The 18,725-nt window shown below is 39.0% G+C and overlaps 1 protein-coding gene and 1 long non-coding RNA gene across 10 annotated transcripts in view; one reads left to right on the top strand and one right to left on the bottom strand.

The window, feature by feature from the left end:
* Window positions 1-18,725, top strand: part of MTUS2 (microtubule associated scaffold protein 2) — a 593,760-nt gene that overhangs the window by 142,656 nt on the left and 432,379 nt on the right. The gene's annotated exons all lie outside the window — the stretch shown is intronic.
* Window positions 1,250-9,214, bottom strand: LOC144296441 (uncharacterized). Its single transcript, XR_013363561.1, has 3 exons — window positions 8,580-9,214; window positions 2,103-2,229; window positions 1,250-1,335 (listed from the first exon to the last, which is right to left on the bottom strand). It is a non-coding gene; the product is annotated as an uncharacterized LOC144296441 (long non-coding RNA).

The raw sequence follows: 18,725 nt of genomic DNA, 5'->3' as shown, positions 1-18,725 counted from the left end.
ATAAAAATTAGTGAAAGGGAATAAAGGGGAAAGGAGAGAAAATGAGTAAAAATATCAGTGAGGGTGACAAAACATGAGAGACCCCTAACTCTGGGAAAGGAACAAAGGGTAGTGGAAAGGGGGGTGGGTTGGGGGTTGGGGTGAATGTGATGGGCACAGGGAGGGTACTTGGCGGGATGAGCACTGGGTGTTATGCTAAATGTTGGCAAATTGAATTCCAATAAAAAATTTAAAAAATATGTATGAACATGATAATGTTAAAGACATGGGAAGATCTAAACTTTACTCTGTTATTTAAAACATTTATTGCTTTTTGGGGGTTATCTAAATAATGCTTATTGTTTACACAACTAGAGTATGCAGTAAATAAAAATTAACTGTGGTGCCATCACCAAGAGTATCTCTGCTAATATTAAGGCATCATTCCTTCATGTCTCTTCAAGTATCTTCTTGTTGCATAGTTACATATAGAGTATCTACAGTGTGACTCTTAACATGTTTAGCTAACATAGCATCTCAAGTATCTTTCTCCACATAAAATTAGTATTCAAAAATTAATTTTTAATGTTTATATATTTTTAATAATTTGGATGAACCAAAGTATTTTATACCATGAGGCTAGGGCAAAGTACAAGTGGAGACTTCATACCATATACTTAAGTATTTAAAAATTAAACTAACAACCTGTTAAAAAATATGTTTTATTCCCTTTGACAAATATGCTGCGTGGCAAAATAAAAATGTGTAACATTATGATTTTTTATATGAATGAATATTAGAAAAATATAAAATTTGACTGAATTTATTATTTTATTTTATTTTTTTATTTTATTTTTTTAAAATTTTTATTTATTTATGATAGTCACAGAGAGAGAGAGAGAGAGAGAGGCAGAGACACAGGCAGAGGGAGAAGCAGGCTCCATGCACCGGGAGCCCGACGTGGGATTCGATCCCGGGTCTCCAGGATCGCGCCCTGGGCCAAAGGCAGGCGCCAAACCGCTGCGCCACCCAGGGATCCCTGAATTTATTATTTTATAGTGTTACTATGACATGCAGAATAATGGACCAGTGTTTGAATTAAATCTTGATTTAATAAAGAACATAAAGTTCTGAGATTTTGCCTTAACCAGTTTCAAATTCAGACTTTGTTTTCATTAGATAATTTGCAATGTTCTGTTCACAAATTTTACGTAATGCTCTCTAGAAGCCAGATAACTGTATTTTAACATTTAAAACATTTAAACAGAATGCTTTTTTGAAGATTTTTAATCTTTTTCTTCTCTGAATTCCACTTTCACAATTTGTTTCCAAAACAGCTTTCATTTTACCAATCATCTAAAAGATTAAAAAAATAAAAATTGTATTCAAAGCATGAGAAGTGTAAATATATTTCATCAAGAAATGTAAATATATTTCATCAAAAGGTAAATAAAACTAAATGCAAACAATTCTAAATTAAAAAATTTTTAATTACCCTCTCTTCTAAAAGAATCAAATTATGCAGTGAAATTAAAAATCAGAAGCAGCGAAAAGCAAAGAGACAATGGATTACATCAAACTAAAAACTTCTGCAGAGCAAGAGAATCTCAAGAATGAAAAGGCAGCCTCCAGAATGGGAGAAAATATTTGCAAACTATATATCTGAGAAGGGATTAATATCCAAAATATATCAGGGATTCCTAGAACTCAATAGCAAAATAATAATAATAATAATAATGATAATGATAATAATAATAATATAAAAACAGTACTTAAATTATAAATGGGCACACAATCTAAATAGACATTTTTCCAAAGAAGACATACAGAAGGCTAACAGGTACATGCACAAATGCTCAACATCATTGAAATACAAATCAAAACCACAGTGAGATATCACACATGTTGGAATGGCTCTTACCAAAAAAAGAATGAGAGAAAACAAGTGCTGAAGAAAGGATAAAGAAAAGAAATGCTCATGCACTGTTGGTGGCAATGTAAATTAGTGCAGCCCAATGGAAAATAATATGGAGGTTCCACAAAAGATTAAAAATAGAACTACCATGTGATCCAGCAGCCCCACTTCTGGGAATATATCTAAAGGAAATGAAATCACAGTGCACCTGGGTGGCTCAGTTGGTTAGGTGTCTGCCTTCAGCTCAGGTGATGATCCTAGGGTCCTGGGATTGAGCCCCACGTTGGGCTCTCCCTCTGTCTGCAGCCCCCCCTGCCTGTACTCTGTCTCTCTCTCTGTCAAATAAATAAATAAAATCTTTAAAAAAGAAATAAAGGAAATGAAAGAGATAACTGTCTCCTGTCTATCTCAAGGAGATAACTGCACTCCATGTTCATTGCAGCATTATTCACTATAGCCAAGACATGAAAGCTACCTGTTTTTCTCAGTGGATAAATAGATCAGGAAAGTGTGGAATGTATGGATATTATTCAGCCGTGAGGAGGAAGGAAATCTTGTGTTTGTGACAATGCGGATGGATGTTGAGAACATTATGCTAAGTGAAATAGGTGAGACAAAGACAAATACCATCTGACTTACTTAATGTGGGATCTAAAAAAGCCAAACTTATAAAACAGAGTTGAGTTGTGGCTGCCAGGAGCTGAGGGTTAGGCTGGGGGAAATGGGGGGATGTTGGTCAAAGGGTACAAACTTTCAGTTATAGGATGAGCAAGTTTTGGGAATCTAATGTACATCTAGATGATTATAGTTAATAATACTATATTATGTACTTGCAAGTTGCTGAGAGAGTAGCTCTTAAATGTTCTTAACTATACACACACGGGTAACTAGGAGGTAACAGCGAGATGGCATTCATGTTAACCTTATTGTATTTGAGGTGGTATTCATGTTGACCTTGTTGTAATTGTTTCACAGTATATTGGTGTTATCAGATCATCATGTTGTAGACCTTAAACTTATACAGTGTATGTGCCGATTATATTTCAGTAAAGCTGAGAGAGGAAGAAAAAGCACTGGAGAGTGCCAACAAAGCAAAAAAGGCAAAATAAAAATTACACTTCATGGTATCAAATTTGTAGATAAAATTATTCTTCAATAAGGCAGGAGAGTAGTAATGACAGAGACTATGTGGACTGCAAAGCCTACGATATTTACTCTAAGTAAATATATTCACTATAAAATATTACTATAATATACATACTTTGCCCACCTCTGCTTCAGAACAATGAGTTAGAGCATGAAGAGGTACAAGACAATGGAGGCTTGATCCCACCAGGAAATCTTTTCTTCATGGAATGATTTTATTTGCATTATCTGAGAGAAAGGTTTTGAAAACAGAGTCTTTTCTCTACCTCTCTGCAACACCCACCTCCCATATGGGCAATGTATCCCCCAAACCCGCACTGCATTCTGGTGCTTTTGAGGCCATGAGGCTAGAGGTGTGCACGTCCATTTCCCTGGGGCCTGACCAGTGTTAGGTGGCCAGAGGAGATGCTTATGCTGAGGGCTGAGGGCAGGAGCCAGACTGACAGCACCTCTGTGGCATTTTATCATGCCTATCTGTGATTTGCAAGAGTAGCTAATGCCAATGTGTAAGAACAGTATTCAGTATATGCTTTGTTAAAGTGTTTTATTTTTTTTTAAAGATTTTATTTCTTTATTCATGAGAGACAGAGACAGAGGCAGAGACAGAGGCAGAGAGAGAAGCAGGCCTTCCTGCAGGAAGCCTGATGTGGGACTCAATCCCAGGACCATGAGATCACACTCTGAGCCAAAGGCAGATGCTCAACCGCTGAGCCACCTAGGCACCCCTTGTTAAAGTGTTTTAATCTGGACTGTGCTCCCGAATCAGTATTGTATGTTTCTCACCACCCCCTACCCACCAGAAAATAGAGATTAGTGTTGGATTTGGAATTTAAAAAATACTTTTTGATGCCTGGGTGGCTCAGTGGTTGAGTGTCTGTCTTTGGCTCAGGGCGTGATCCTGGAGTCCTGGGATCGAGTCCCACATCGGGCTCCTTGCATGGAGCCTGCTTCTCCCTCTGCCTATGTCTCTCCCCCTCTCTCTCTTTCTCTGTTTCTCATGAATAAATAAATAAAATCTTTAAAAATAAATAAATAAAAAATGCTTTGGGAGAGCTTTATTTCAATCATTTGAAAACATTTGAAAGATATTTGGATTTAGAGTTGGGTTTTTGTTCTTGTTTTTTTGTTTTTTGAATAAGAACATTATACTGACTCATTATCCATAGTCTTTTTTCTTTAATGTTGATAAATTGAGGTCAGACATATGGTCCAGGGCCAGTGAAAGGCACCAGAATGAGCTCCTTCTTGAGGAAGACAATCCCATGATTTTGGCATGGAATTCCATGCATATTCTTTGATGAACCAGGGACTTAGAAACATGCAAAGGAATCCTTAGGAATTTGTTTTAAGAAGTAAACTGAGTGTACATTTTCTCAAGCTGAAAAATAAATTTAATAAATTCAGATTAATAGTGGAGAGATATGTTAAACCCATTAGGATTTTAGCAAGAGGAACTTTAGAAAAACTGAATGAGCCATTATATACAAATATAGAAATAACAACCTCATATGTTTATTTGCATTATATAATGGGGGTACAGACATTATGTATATTGCTGTTACCACTAATAACAGCACCATCTTGTGTTTTTATAGTGCTTTCTATTTTCCACAGGACATCCCACATACTTGGACTCATTTAGTTCTCATTAAGCATACAAGAAAGTGTAGACAAAGATACTGAGATTCTAAACAGTGAAGGAACTGCCCAAGGTCAGAAAGCCTTCATGTGGCCAAAATGAGACATGCGTATAGGTGTCCTTACCTCATTTGTCATATTTCTTTATGTGATACCGAAATTTCCTTTGTAAATAAAGTAATGGATGAAATTCATGTGCTGCATGTAAGTAGTTATGCTAGACAATTCATGCTAACACTGATCTCAAGTGTTGATAGCCAAGGTGAAGTCCAACATACAAATTGTGACTTTAATATTAATAAGAACTTCCAAATTTCACAGGATACAGATAGAGTTGAGTCTGGGGGTTGTAAAGATGTTATATAACAGACTGACTATTGAGGAAAAAGAAATATTTGCTTAAATCAAATTGATTTTGAATAATGTGTGGCATCTTAGATTGGCACAAACAAAGCTGTCTTTGGAGGGCATGAGAGTATTGTCTGCATATAGGGACATGTAGGGAGATGCCAGCCCTTGGGATCACAGCAAAACAGGTACAGTAATGAATGGCAGAAGCCAACTGGTGAAGTGACCTTCCATCCCAGGAAACAGTCAGCATTATTAATCTACAAAGTAATTGGTCCCCACAAAGTCCTTCTACATTATTTTAGCAGGTGGCCTTTCAAGAAGTCAGCTAAAATCATGCCTATTCGGCAACAGGCAGCATTTCAACCACCAGAGTTTCCAGTATAAATAGCATGAATTTGGGAATAGAACACTTTAATGTCCCAAACTCCCAGATTATCTTAGGTTTTCAGAGGGTCTAATTGTAAAGAATTCTAAAAGCACAACTACTTTGGTTGGTTTATGATGCAGTAAGACCTAAGTCTGAAAGTCAGAACCTTTTATTGATGCTCTAAATTTTGAGAACTGTGATGTGTTCGAGTGGGACCTTCTCATCCTTTGAGGTTTGCTTCCTGTCTTAAGGAAGAAATATGTACCTTGAAAGGGTAATTCTTTAAAAATTATTTTTAAATTTTATGATATTTTTTAAGCACAAAAATGCTGACAATAATTCCTCTCATATGCATACTCAGATTTAAGAGCTGCTGGATTTTTTAGGTGTAGTGGTTGCATCTACTGAAGGTTTTAAAATATTTCATATACAGTTATAGTCCCAAATTCTTATTTTAATCCCTTCCCTACACCCCTTTCCAACAAAAACTGCTTTTCAGAAGTAAGAATCCTTTCTAAGCACAGTTTTTTTTTTCTAAGCACAGTTTTATCCTTTTACTGATATGTATGTATCCAAAGAAATACATAGTTCTCCTTTTTTGTGTTTAAAGTCAGCCTGCACCCTGCATATGTAATATTCTTTTTGATTCTTTGGAAGAAAACCTAATACTAACTGGAAGCTTTATCAAAATAGATACCTGGATTAAGTTTATTCATTTCTACTGCTCTATGATATTAACATGATATGAATATGGAATTTTATTTTTCCTAACTGCTGTGCTGAACATTGAGATTGATTTTTCACTTTTAGCGAAAACGATGCAACAAGATTTCTGATAGACATAAGATTTCCATGGATACATATGATAGGTAGCCTCTAGGCCAGTCTTTTTCAAACTATCATATATTAAGGCATCATGAAATCAATGTAATGGATTGCAACCAACATTGACTAGTATTAACAGTAAAGGTCATAATGTAATGTATTATATAAAATAAAATTTCACTGTACATTATTATAAGGGTAAGTTTTCTAATCAAACTTTTAGCAGGTGCACTGGGTTATGATGTCAGTTGTCTTTCTTACCCAGGATGATACTGAGAGAAGTTTGGAACCCACCATTCCAGGGCATGTGTGACAAATCCCACTGCTCTGCTGAGTCATGGGATATATGTATTTTCAACTTTACTGATTGTTGCGAAATTACTCTTGAAAGTGTGCCTTGAAGGGTACTGAAGACAAGTAATTTCTGAGTGTTGGAAATGAGCAGGGAGCAGGTGTATAATTTTTACTGTAGCACAGTATTGGGTAGTCATGAGAAAAATAATCAAGGTAAGTGCAAAGCGGAGGTTGGGGTCCTTACTAATTTGGTAGGGAAAAAGGCAGGTGAGAAAAATCTAATACTTTATTTGCTGTTAAGGACTTTAGTCTTAGAAAGGGACTAGAATTGTGGTGCTCTCAGCTGTCTACACGTGATGGGACTGGTATTGTAACTACTGGTTACCATTGGTAAAAATAGATGTTCTCAGTAGCCTATAGTTTTGTATAACTGAGTAAAGTGTGCTGGGTGTATTTGCACACATAACATGTAGGACAATTCTTTGCTAATGGAAAGTGAAGTGATCCAGTTACCTTGAGTCAGACATACCATCTCAGTCTGTCTTTCATTTTCCACCTGTGATACCTCTATGAATGCAGAGAACTAATAATGGGGGTGGTAAATGGTGGCCAACAGGTTTCCAGATTGAGAGAGAATGGGCAGTGGTGGGTTCTAGAGAGGGCAGGGCTGACTTAAAGGGACAGTGGTGACTCCGCTGTAGGGGATTTTCATTTTGTGGCAATGTGAATCCAGTGTTGCTAAATCTTTTCATGTGTTTTCAAAGAGAAAGTAGAAATATTTTAAAAATTAATTTTGTGAAGCCTCTTGATTTTGTTTTTAAAATACTGACACCCACATTTTTTTGTTGTGTTTTATTTTTAGGAAGAGAGAAAGAGTATAAGCAGGGCGAGGGAAGGGGCAGAGGGAGAGGAGAGAATCTTAAGCAGACTCCATGCTGAGTGCAGAAATGGATGTGGGGCTCCATCTCAGGACCCCAAGATCATGACCTGAAGCAAAACCAAGAGTTGGACATTTAACTGACTGAGCTACCCAGGCACCCCTACTGACTCATGTTTTAAAAAATTAGGCCAAGTAGATTATATCTGAATTTAGTCTGTGGGCTACTAATTTGCAATTTCTGTGTTAGGTGAACAGAATTGTGAATGGCTTAAAAATTTTAAAATCATGAGAAGTACGGTTGATTGCTTATGCTTCATTTGTCATTTTTCTTGTTTCTAAGTTGATAAATGAGTATTGAAGGATATGTGAAATGCTGAATTATATTAGTCTTTGTTCTTCAGCAGCTAATACAGTCTTGTTGTATAGTAGGTTCATAATAAAATGTTTGTTGGGTGAACGCATAAATGAATAATGAAAACTTACAGCTCCTATGTTCTTTTAGAACTGACGATCTTAAAGTTAAAAGAAGATGTAGTCACTGTTTGTCAGTTTTGTGTTATTTTCTAAGGCTAATAGCAAAAGGAAGTTTCTGCTATACAAGACTCTCCACATGTCACACCCTGACAGTTTTACTGTTCACCAAAATGCCACATAGCTAATTCATGATTTATAAAGAAAGCTCAGCACATTAATAGATTAGATAGTCAGGAGAATGAATAATAAATGGCAAAGCTATGTATACAAAGAAAATATGCATAGCTTTTGGAAAATCATATAACGGGGGTTGGCCCATCTGGAGCCTTTGCTTCCCTAGGGGAAATGAGAGGCCTGAGTGATAATCCTTCAGTCATAAAAGAAGAAAATGAAGTTCCATATGGGGCATTTGATCAAGCCCAGGAAATTGCAGTGCTGAGGAAATTCTAGAACAATTAACACTCTTCCGCACTTAACTCAGTAGGCAGCCCAACTGGATTGGTGGCAGCAGAATGTCACTGAAATTGTTAGTGTTGAGTTTGGAGTTATTGCCATAGCCCTTTCCAACCCTAGCAGTGAAAGCCACCAAAATAAAACATGTAAATGTCCTGATTTTGAAATGAATTCAGAGCCATTTTTAGGTCTTTTTCCTCCCCATTTCCCAGTCCCCTAGTCCCCCCTTCTCCCCCCACCCAACCCCAGGACCTGACCCTCTTCTGCAGCAGCCTCCACCTGCTCCTCTTGTTAACTGGTTTCCCTGCTGGCCCAGGTCACAGAGGCACCCATGTGGCCAGCGGGACCCTTGCCATCACTGTCCAGCTGTCCTGTCGGTCTCCTTCCCGATGCTCTAATGACTTCTTTAGGCTACCCATCAACAAAGGGTTTCCAGTCACATGCCCAGCACCACGGCCATCCCTGCAGGTTTGTCTTTAGGTTGGGAGCATTCTTCAGAGGACCATGGTCACAGCTTGGCCAACCAACCCCAGAGTCTTTTTCTTACCCTCCTTCTCCTTCTCAACACCATAATCTCTGTTGAGCGCCTTCAGTACACCAGAAGCTGTTCCAAGGAGTTGATACATATACTTTATTTAATCTTTATCACTACCATATGGGGAAAACGTCATTATCCCCAATTGTTGCAATGAGAAAACAGAGGCTCAGTCATATCTTGATCACCTTTGCCATTTTGAAACTCAACCTCTTTCTTGTTTCCATACCAGCTTGTTGCAGTGAACACTTCAGAGCATATTGGTGTTTTGTTATAAAATGCAGGGTTCCTTCCTTCCCACACTGACAGTGGAAGGAATGGTGGTTGGGTTGTGATTTCACTGTGACATCACACAGAAGACTGAGGGAGGTGCAGGCGGCTATGGAAGCTCATCATCCATTCTAAGTGTTTAGAGATATCTCCTTGGAGAGGTTGTGCTGGCGCTGTCTTGAATCGTGAATAAATAAAATCTTCAAAAAAAAGGAAACTCAGCTGTATTGTAGGAAAATATGTCCTGTGCAGTGTAATTACTCATAATAATATCCTTTTGTTGTAAGACAGCAGCACATCCTCTGGCACCAGTGACCTAATGGGCTCCTTCTTGGTTTTCCAGCCTTGTTTACCACCCCTCCTCCCCACACGTGACTGGCCACATGAACTCTACCACCTGCCAAGGTCTTTTCCAGGGACACTAGCAAAGGCTGTTAGGCTCTGACAGCTGAGATCACTGGAGGCCAGCCATGCAGGGTGGCACCGATCCTGGGACCTGCCACCTCATTTCACCCAGTATGACCTTTCCAATATGACCACTTTTTCTTTGGGCTTTGGAAAGCAACCTGCTCAGTAGTCCATGAATCATTTAGAAAGGTAGCAAGTCTCTTCTTCCCCTACTTTGAAGAGCTTCTGTAGATGCTGGATCAGACATTGCCAAGAGCACCAGTGGGCATTTAGGAGGACTCCAGATCCCAGGAACTGAGATTAGACAAAAGCTTAATTGAGAAAGACTTTTCTAGGTAGGCAGTATAACCAACCGTAGTTAAGGACTTAAAACCTTTGTTAAGCACTCTGAATTGAGAGGTATGACTTCCATGGCCAACTTGTTATTGGCTTATATTTATTTTTATAAATTCAGCCAGAATACTCTCAAATTAGAGCTGCTTTATCCTTTCCCGGAAATCACTCTTAGAAGCAAAAATTATCTTTGAAAATTAATAGTACCTTTTCATCCTGAAAACATTATCAGGCCCTTTCCATTTTAAAGAATAAATTAGAAAAATAAGCAATACTGTGGATTTTTAAAAAGTATACTGTTTTTCTAAGAAAACAATCCTTTTAATTTTTAAAAGAAAATTTAGTTTATTATTATATAATAATATAAATATGAATTTATAAATATAAATATTATATTATTATATGTAGTTTATGTCTTCTTTATCTTGAGGACAAGATTTAGAAATGAAGGGTTGGAAGTTAATAGAAGAGTTTAATGGTAAAACTTGTAGTCACCATCAATTTAGTTTTTTTGTTTGTTTGTTTGTTTGTTGTTTGTGGTGATTTTGGGGTCAGCCCTGTTGGGTCCCAAGTGATTCTTGGATTCAAAATGGAAAAGGAAAACAAAACAAAACAAAACAAAACAACAACAACAACAACAAACAAAATGGAAAAGGATTCTGGAGGAGTAGTGGGCTTGGATAAGACTCTGAATTTAGTGCCTTGGAAAATGCCCAATTTCTCAAGATCCCCTGTAGCATAACTGCCTGAAGGATGAGAGGCCTGGACACAATAATGGCTTCCACTGGCCTTGTCAGTAGGTGGGTTTTGAACTGGGGGCTTCAGTTACGTCCTCAGCTTTGGAATTCCTGTCTTTATTTCCTTGACCTTATTTTATTTGTAGATAGTTGCAGTGACTTATCCCTTGGCATTCATTTCTATCCCGTAACTACTATCTTGAGCGGTTGACTTGGTTTAGCTTGGTCTGTAAAGTTTCTTCCCCTTCTTGAATTCTCTTTGCTGAGCTGGGATCACCTGTAGAGTTGCCAGATGGTTTTAACAAAAATACCAGACACTTTAAAAAAGTATAAACTGTATTAAGTGTGCACCCGTATGTCTGTACCCATTTATGTATGGTTGGCGCATATATATATATATATATATACCACACACTCATTTAGAGTACATTAGTGACAATCTGTGTCCCACTTTCATCACATTTGCATTTCAAAATATTCTTTGTGGGAAATGGAATGGCCCCTCAGAGAGGTACCGGTGAATACACTGTGTGGGGTAGCAAAAGGGACTTTGCAGATGTGATTCAGATTGTGGATGTTTAATTAAGGAGATTATCTAGAAGGTCCCAGGCCAATCACACAAGCCCTTAAAAGCAGAGAGCTTTCTGTGGGTGAGGTCAGAGGTGCAGAAGAAGGAGAAATCAGAAATTTAATACAAGCGAGGAACTGACCTGCCACATGGAAAGGATGAGGAGTATGAGCAGCCTATAGAAGCAAAAACCAACCCCCTACTGACAGACAGCAAAGAAACAGAACCTTAATCCTACAACTGCAAGGAATTTAATTTGGCCAATAATCAAGCAGATGAGCTTGGAAGCTGATTCTTCTCCAGGGTTTCCATTCGGGAATGTGGCCCTTGATTTAGGCTTTCTGGGAATCTAAGCAGAGGACCCCTTTGGGCCATGGTATCCCTAAATTTTAGCCAGTATGTACTCCTACAGATCTGTGAGATGATAAATGTGTGTGTGTTCTTAAGCTGCTAAGTATGTGGGGGGTTTTGTGGTGGTTGTTGTTAAAATAGCCAAAGATTAATATATTCATGTTTTGCACCCAGACACACTTAAAAATTAGTCTTATCAAATATTAAGAAATCTTACTGTGCTCATCACTTCATAGAACATTCATGATGATACAGTTGTTTTCATGATAACATTTAATGCACAAACTGAAACAAATTAATGTTTTTAAGTTTGGAACAACTTGTTGGGGAGCTTTATATTGATTCCACTTATCAAGAAACATTATTCCCTTAAAAGAATTGAACATGGCATCCAGAAGAAAATTAAATAGACACACTTTTTCTTTTGGGGGGACATATTTTAATTTCAGACATACCATCAGAAGGAACTTTAGTTGTGCTTAGCTAAACTACATGATGGATTTTGAAAAGGAAGTAATTTTTTAGATTACTTGAGGCCTTTGGGGGTATATTCAGTGTCTGACAGGTCAATTTATTGATTTTGTAAATATTGGAAATACATTGATTATAATAGACAGTCCAGACCTTCACACTTAGTTCTTTTCCCAAGGGACATTTTATCCTCTGTTTTTTTTTTTTTTCTTCTTCTTTTTTCCTTTTATTTATTTATTTATTTATTATTTTTTTCTTTTTTCCTTTTAATTATTTGAACCCAGCACTATGCTTACACCATTGAAAAAATTTAAAGAGATATTAGAAGACTTACTGCCACCCCCATTCTGCCCTTCCCCTCCATCCTGTTGATAGTTGGGTCAGTGTGTCTATCTGTGTATATGCCTAGTATATCTGGGGGGGAGCTTTTTAAAAGATTTTATTTATTCATGAGAAACACAGAGAAGCAGAGACATAGAGGGAGAAGCACTCTCCATGTGGGGAACCCGATTCGGAACTCTATCCCAGGATCCCGGGATCACAACCTGAGCCAAAGGTAGACGCTCAACCACTGAGCCACCCAGGTGTCCCTGGGGGGATTTCTTTGTGTATGCAAACAAATGCAAACATATTTCCTCCCCTCCTCTTTACAGGAAAGTTAGCACAAGCTATACACACTGTTCTTCCTTGTTTTCCTCACTTAAGGGTGCGTCCTAGAGCTCTTCCAATATCAGAACACAGAGGGTTGTATAGTAATTCTTTTGGGGTTAGGGAGTAAATTTGCCCTCATTAATGTGACCAGCTTTCTTTAGATGGCTACTTGGATAGTTTCTGATGTTTTTCGTTTACAAACATTGCTATATATTGCATGTGCATCTGTGTGATAAAATCTTAGAAATGTGATTGTTGGGTTGAAGGTAAATGTATTTGTAATTTTGATAGTTGTAATTTGATAGACCATAATGTTGCTATTTAAATTTTTTTCTTTTAGTCTCTCACCAGGAATGTCTTAAGGAAATTATTTCCCTACAGCAAATGTGGCCATGTAGCTTATCTTTCAAACTTTGGAAAGTGAAAGTGACTCTATTAATAAGCACACTGGCGCAACTGGCATGAGCTAGGACTTTGCTGGCAACCTGGGACATATCTTGACTTAACTTGTAATGTTATCAACAGAATGTGCTGTGAAACTTTCACATTTTTCCCCAGGGACCTTGAATGGAATTAATGTTAAAAAATAATGAGTTAATGAGACCAGCCTTTTAAAGTAAAGTTACTGATGATGGCTGGGCAACAATGTGAATGTACTTAATGCCACTGAACTGTGCACTTAAATGTGGTTAAAATAGTAAGCTGTATGTTGTGTATATTTTATCACAATAAAACAACACTAATTAAGATACCAATACATGAAGCTATGTAGATCAATCTCAAGCAGTTACAAATAAGGAAAGAAGGCAATTTCAAAAGGCTACATGTCATATAATTTGATTCATAAGATATTCTTGGAAAATGTGAAACACTAGGAACAGAAAATAGATCAGTGGTTTCTAGGAGCTGGGAGCATTAGGAGAGTCGACTATAAAGGAGCAGAGGCAAGTCTTGGAGGGTGATGGAACTATTCTATATCTTGATTGTAGTAGTCATTACATGTATGCTGTGTAATGTGCTTGTCAAAACAGTTTAGCTATATACTCAAAGGGGTCTATTTTGCTATATGCAAATTATGTCTTGATCAAAATACATGAAAAAGAAATAGAATTTAAAAAGCAAAGCTACTCAGTATTGTGTCCCTTGCTTTGCTTTGGCAAAGATGTCATGCCCAATTTGGTATTTTGTTCTGGGCAAGGGTAGCATGACCTGAGTGGCATTTGCCACTGGGCCTTTTGCCCAGTGGCCATTTGTGTCACTTGCATTTTTCTAGTTGGTGGTGGTCCTGTTGTCTCAAGAAAGTCTGGCTCTGTGCCCAGGAATCTCACATATGCCAGTGTTGGGAGTCTAGGGCCAGCCTGGCTGGTAAGTTTGCCATTGCAAGGCTCACGTGGGTACTAGTAGATCTCCTCCTCTGCTCTACCTAGAAGGAGTGAGGAAGTCAGTGTGTGTGTGTGTGTGTGTGTGTGTGTGTGTGTGTGTGTGTATGAGAGAGAGAGAGAGAGAGAGAGAGAGATCTGAGGATTCTATCTCATGTCTCTTGGGGTTGGGAAAGGATTCATGTGCTCTGAACCAGTTTAGGCTATGACCGAGGGTACCTGTTGATGGTCAGGGTAGAAGAAGGGGATGAGGAGATAGTATGTAAAGGAGACAGAATCAGTTTGGGAAGATGAGAAAGTTCTGGAGATGGATTGTGGTAAAGGTTGCATAACAATATGAGTGTACTCAATGCCACTGAATTTTACACTTAAAAATGCTTAAAATGGTAAGTTTTAAGTTATGTATGTTTTCCCATAAAAATAATCTTAAAAAATCAAGTCCTAGGAGAGTAAGGTGAAGCAGGTGTGCCTCAGCAGCAAAGCACAGGCAGGGTAACCTGCAGCCTCCCTCAGGTGATCACAGGGAGGGCACCAGTGCTGCGATGAGGGCAGGTTCCACATCTGTGTATATCATCTCTCACTTCTTGTCCATAGAGGGTCATGGCTAGCAAAGGCAAATGCGCTATAGCTCTCTGAAGTTGGGTCGTCTTAGTATCATGCATGCTGTCCTGGGGGTGAAGGTAAAGCCAACGTACTGAGCACCCTGGAGCCTGAGAGCAGGCTCTGCAGGCAGTGTCTGCTGGTAGATCTGTCCTTTTCTGTTTCTCTAGAGAGCTGTAAGTTGTCACTTGGTCCTTCTTGAACCACCCCCCCCCAAGTCTTGCCCCCCGCCCCCTCCCCCTCCGGGGAAGGTCTTATGAATTGCAGATCTGGGGGCTTTTCTGCTCCTGCTCAGTCAGGTCTTGGCTGGCTGCAGCATGGGTCCTGTCACTACCAACTCACTCTGGTCTGAGGTGGGAAATGTAGGTGAGAAGCCTCAGGCTCACTCCACAGTCATCTGGTGCAAGACATGCCCCTTAATTTTCTTGGCATTGGCACAGGAGGGAGGAGGCAGTGGTGAATGGGTTGGGTCTCTCTTGGCTACACGGATTACCTAGTGGGGCTTCATTGAGCTTCTGATGCTGTATTTAACAAAGCCCCTGTTTTAGGGTTTACTCATCTTACAGTATAATACTCTCATAATATTCTTAATACTGATAATACTCTTTCTACCTAGGACTTAAGCAAAGGCCATGGGCTGGGCTGGAGTCTACAACTCTGAGATTACACTCAACACTCTACACTCAACACTGTGAGTTCTAGACATCATGAGGGCCCATGGTGTCTTCTTCTGTCTCAGTGAAGTGTGAGGGCCTCCACTCTGCATCCTTTAGGATCCTGTCCACCTCTCCAGCCCTTCACAGATGTCTAACTTCTCTCATACATTGGGTGACTGTCACTTGGGCTCGAGCTAATCCCCCTGCAACATACATTGTTATTCACATACAGTGTCCATATTATATAATTGTGCTGTCCAATACCTACAGCCAGAAACTACATGTGGTTACTGAGTAGTTAAAACGAGATTCGCTGCAAATACAAAATGCATACCAGATTCTGAAGACTTAGTATGAAAAAAAATGTAAAATGCCTCCTTTATTGAAATGTTGAAATGATAACATTTGGGATATATCGGGTGAAATAAAATACATTATTAACATTCATTTCACTTGTTGGATTTCACTCTTCCAAATGTGGCTACTAGAAAATCTAAAATTACACATATGGCTCACATTATATTTCTGTTCGTCAGCACTTTTCTAGGGCAGCAGTGCCACCTGGAAGCTTGGGGGAAAGTCAGATTTTTACGCCCCATGCCAGGTCCAAGGACTCAGACTATGGGGTGGGGCCCAGGGAGCTGTACTTCACAGGTGATTTTGGTTCATGCTTAAGTTTGAGATCAATGGCTCTAAAGCCACACTGTTTCAGTGAGTTTCTAGGTCCCTGGTTATTTTATTGGAAGCATTTACAATGGAAGGAAATGAATAAGAGGGAAGAGCCAACCAGTATCAGTGAATGGATGCTGGGTTATTTGTGGAACTACTGTCAGGGAGTGACTTTTATCAGTGGGGCTATACACATTGACTTTGGATCACAGCTCACTCCAAAATGGGCTGTATGATGCCCCCTAGAACAGCAGCATTTGTTTGGACTCTTGCTTTGCTCTGGGTTCTCTTGGTCTCTCTCTGCTCTTTTACTCATCTGGCCTGTGACCCCCTTTACTTCTCTTCTGTGTCCAGTCCCATGTTCAGGGGGCTTGATGATGGAGTTTGGCTTTCCCTTTTCTTTGTTCCCTGAAACGAAGGCTTGCGCTCATCCTGGGTTTTTCCTACTACTTGATGCACTTGAATTGATGATTATTGAGGAATCCTGTGAATTCGCTGGATTCTGAATGGTTTCTTCATTCTGCTTAGACAGAAAGGAAAAGAAGATGTTCAGAAGACTATGTTAAGGGAAGAGTGTGAGTTTGCAGTGATTTTTGAAATTTTACATAGTTAAGTCTCTTAAGGGAAAATCAGACTCCCCAAGATGTCTTTCCCTCCCTTCATTCCTCATGGGAAAAATTTGACTTCTTCCTAATAAAAGGGGTCCTTATGAGAGTTCTGCATCTGGTTTTGATGAGACCACATGTATTTTGAGCAAATCACTTGCCTTTTCAGTGCTTCCAACTCACAGTCTGCAAAACAGACTTAATGGTTTCCAGTGCTGCATACAGCTGGCAGCTCACTCCTGGATTGTGTGTAGAAGTACATCGTACATATGGTACAGTGGTTAAGGTTGCCCGAATTGCCTTTGACATCTAATGAAGCTAGATGGGTTCTTTTTGAATCTTGGTGATCTCTTTTGTAAAAGGTGATAATGTAGGACCTAGTACTTTCTATAAGCCCCATGTGGCCAGATATGTGTAGTAATTTGCACTTTTTCAGATTTCTGGGTTGTGTCTATACTACAAGAAAATGACATTCCAGGAGGGCCTTGGGCAACACCCTGCAATCACATGCATTAATAGTTCTGAAATAAAACATATGGGCATCTTCGCTAAAGTGAGATTGAAAAACGACTATATATAGCTTCATATCAGTTTAGGTAATGTTTTGCCATTAAATGATTTATAAAAACAGTCAGTTGTCAGATCTTTTGGTATTCAGGATTGTGGATAAGGGATTGTGGACTTTGGTAGTGACTGTGTTGTTTGAAATAACGGAATAAACTCAGATTAGCAAATGCACAGCTTTGGTTTATTTTGGAATGGTTGAGGAATGCCCTGGGTTGGGAGGGGATTCCAAAATGCTGAGACTTATGTCAACCTTTAATGGTTGATATTGATGCCAGCAACCTAAGAATACTGTATGTCAGTGTGCAGAAGGATATATGGATGTTCCCAGACATTGGTGACTAATGTTGTGGTTTCTATTTTTAGATAGGAAAAAAAATCATTTGAATACATCCTTGAATCTGTGTATACATACGTGCTCTACAGAGTTTTACTTCTATGAAAATATAACCCCAAGTTATTACAAAAACACACAATGATAGGTTTGCTGTGATGATTGAATATGATACTGTGTGTACAGTGGATACACAGCACAATGGATAGCACAGTGTGTGGTCCTTAGAAACTCAATAAATGTTAACTGTGTATTATTTTGTTATTATAATTATAGATACTCATAAGTTACATTGCTTATTCTTACACCAAATAAGATTATTCTTTATCAAAATCTGCTTCTTATGTTTTAAAATGCTTTCAGCGAGGAGGAAATTATATTCTTATATTTTTTAAAGCTTATCTTAGATTTTCCCGGGATTTTAACTTCATGACCTTGGTAATTTTATGTGTAAACATAAATGGTGGTTAATTTTGTGTGCCAATTTGGCTGGGCTATGGTGCCCAAATACTTGGCCAAACATTATTCTGGATGTTTCTGTGAGGGTGCTTTTTGGACAAGATTAACATTTAAATTAGTGGACTTTGAATGAAGCAGATTGCCTTCCCTAATATGGGTGGGCCTCATCCAATCAGTTGGAGGCCTAGATAGAACAAATGCTTGCCCTCTCTCATCACCTCCCCCCTAACCCCAAACCCCTGCCCTACCCTCCCAGCCCTGGCAAGAAGGAATTCTGTCAGCAGATGGCTTTTGGACTTATGTTGCAGCATTGGCTCTTCCCTGGGTCTCCAGCCTACTGGCCTACCCTGTAGATTTTGAACTTACCAGCCTCCATAAATGCATGAACCAATTCATTAAAATCAACTCATCAGTCTGTCTTGCTGTCCTTTTCCATCTATGTCCCCGTGCATGAGCACACACCCTCACACACCTTTTTGTCCTACTGGTTCTGTTTCTCAAGAAAACCCTGATGAATGCACCTTCTCTTAACTTCATTTGGTTTCTTAACTTATACAATAAGAGGATGGAGGATTATTTCCAAGGTTTCCTGTAACAGTGTGAGAAGACATTTGGATCTAAAGCAGTTGGATTTGGTATTTGGAAGATGTCCAAGATGGCTCAGGCCATCCACTGGGAGGATGGGGCAGAAAAGGGAGTGGGGCCTTGGCCAGGGGGATGGAGACACTGAGCTTAGTTTAGAGCTGGTGATGGCCTGAGGGGAATCCATAGGGAGGTATCCAGAGGGCACTTGGGTTATTGTTATCACAGGAT

Source organism: Canis aureus, chromosome 24 (assembly GCF_053574225.1).
Source record: "Canis aureus isolate CA01 chromosome 24, VMU_Caureus_v.1.0, whole genome shotgun sequence".
Lineage (NCBI taxonomy): Eukaryota > Metazoa > Chordata > Mammalia > Carnivora > Canidae > Canis > Canis aureus.
Note: the sequence above shows the minus strand (reverse complement) of the source record. Positions and strands in the feature narration are given on the sequence as shown.